Source organism: Oryzias melastigma, linkage group LG15, assembly GCF_002922805.2.
Source record: "Oryzias melastigma strain HK-1 linkage group LG15, ASM292280v2, whole genome shotgun sequence".
Lineage (NCBI taxonomy): Eukaryota > Metazoa > Chordata > Actinopteri > Beloniformes > Adrianichthyidae > Oryzias > Oryzias melastigma.
Genome location: NC_050526.1, coordinates 3,812,327 through 3,814,680, shown reverse-complemented (window position 1 = coordinate 3,814,680; position 2,354 = coordinate 3,812,327).

Here is a 2,354-nt window from a genome sequence, read left to right as displayed (position 1 = left end):
GATTTCACAAAGTGACATTTCACGTCTATTTGTGACTCCACTGTGTTCTGATAAGGATATTGTGGATTTTTTTTTTCAAAAATTGTTCGATCGCAATGCATTGTGGTCTATATTCGCTAATGTAGCGAGCACCGATGCACACTGGTTTTTCACAAAGACTTCTAGGAAATTTTTAGTGCGCACAATTTTGGAATTGTAGATTTGGACAACACAACAAAAAGTAAATCGCACTATATCGTGGAAACCATGAAAACGTGAAGAGTCTCACATCAGATTTGTGCGTAAATGTGTTTTTGTATCAATGTGTCAGGCGATTTGTGCATACCTTTTAAAGATTTGTATCTGTAGTTGGTTTCAAACTGTTGTAATTTGAAGTTGTGTGTGTGTAAATTGTATTTTGTAGTTTTTGTACACAAAATGTATGAGTTACAAATCAAGAATTATGAACACAACTCGAGGTGAGTCTATTTTCTCTCCCTATTTTCAGTCATCTTTCTTTCAGATGTTTTCCACACAAACATGAAAGATTGATCTCAAATGATCCACGACTAACCTGTTCATTTAGACATAAATTTTTAAGTTTAAGCTGCTTTTACTTTGAAAAAACATGGAAGAATTCAAATTATTTCACAAATTCAGGGAAAAAAATAAGATTAGAAAGTAACTTTTAATTTATTTAAAGTTTTAATAAACAAAAATATAAATACTTTAATAATACTGAGCCAAGGTGGTGTGGAACTAAGAAATATTAAGATTAAAGTGTATAAAAGCATAATTTATTTTTAAAGCTTTACTGTAGCCATCCAAGGACTTCTACTGAAGGATACAATCTGATTTTATTCTATTTCATGAAAAATGTACTTTGAGGATTGTTAAACTGGAACATTTAAGGACATTTAAGTATTTTTACCTGAAAGAAATGCGTTAGTTTGCTCTTATAGTTATCCTTGCAGATATTTTGTTCACTTCCTTGAAGAAAAACATGGAGCTAAAGTCTACAAACGCTGCCATTTCTTCACAGATGTAATATTTGAGTGTCGCCTCGATCAATCTCTTGTATCTTTTAAAGGTTTTTTTAAAGGAATTGTCAATCTGGATTACTCTGTAATGATTCAGAGGGGGATTATTGACGCTCTGTGCCAGTTGAGATAAAAAGCTCTTTTTTTTGCTGTTGACCGGCGACCATCTGCTTTGAGGAGCAGGAAGACGGGAACGCCGTAAACGAGAGACCAATCAGTAGCTGCATCATGAAAGACCGAAGCCCAATCCCAGCCGTTTAAGCCTATGGCAGGCTCAGATACCGGAAAATCAAGGAGAGATATCGTCTGCCCCCAAACTCAAACGGGAAATTAGCTCCACGGAAAAAGGAACATGGGCTCTAATTTCAGGAAAAATAGAAGCCCCTCATTGGCCTTGTGGTAGAGTGTCCGCCCTGAGACTGGAAGGTTGAGAGTTCAAATCCAGGCTGAGTCACAATCTTCTCGAGTCAGCGGTAAAATAAAATAAAATTCAATTTCATACAGACTGAATATTTTACATGTGATATTGAAGCAATTCTGATGGTAAACTGAAGAGGGAGCTATGGCAAAAAAATAATAATGATAAACACCCTAACTAAAATAAAAATGTGCAAATTAAACTTTGTTGAATATAAAAAAATTAGAGTTAACCTCCCTTTCTCTCCTGAAACCCGACATGGGTTTGCCTTCATCGAGTTTATTTCTTGATCTCTTGTCATTCCGGTCTTGCGTTTCCCTTGTTCCTCCTAGTGGCAGAATTGCGCATTGCAGTCATTTCTTTAAAGTCCCCCTCCGATGAAAATCTTGTTTTTTGAGATTTTAATATGTAAGGATGACATTTTTATGTAGCATCGGTGAAGATTTACGTTACAGAGACACAGAGCTATATGATAATCAGACAGGGTGGGATCAGGGGCGGAGCTACTCAGTCATCGGTCATAGTGGGACTTTAAAGAGCCATAATTTGCCAAATGGGCTAGAAACTTGTTTTTATTATTATTATTATTATTTGAACATCCTTATATTTTTTTCTCTTCCTTTTTTTCCTCTTCCTGACTGGGCTGGATTAAACCATCTGTTTGACACTTCTGGTATAGGTCCTCCATCTTGAAAAAAGTGCTACAAGAACATTAAAAACAACAAAAAACGTGACTTTCATTACAGCTTAAGCTTCCACATTTTGAACAAAAATTTAATAAAATAAATTTACGTTTTTGGTGATTTTTTTTCCAGTTTGCTGAGATGAACCTGAACTATGGACCTCAGCAAGCTTTCAGGACTTCGAAGAGGAAGTGAATGTAATGGAGTTGGCCTTGAAAGAAATGAAAATGGCAG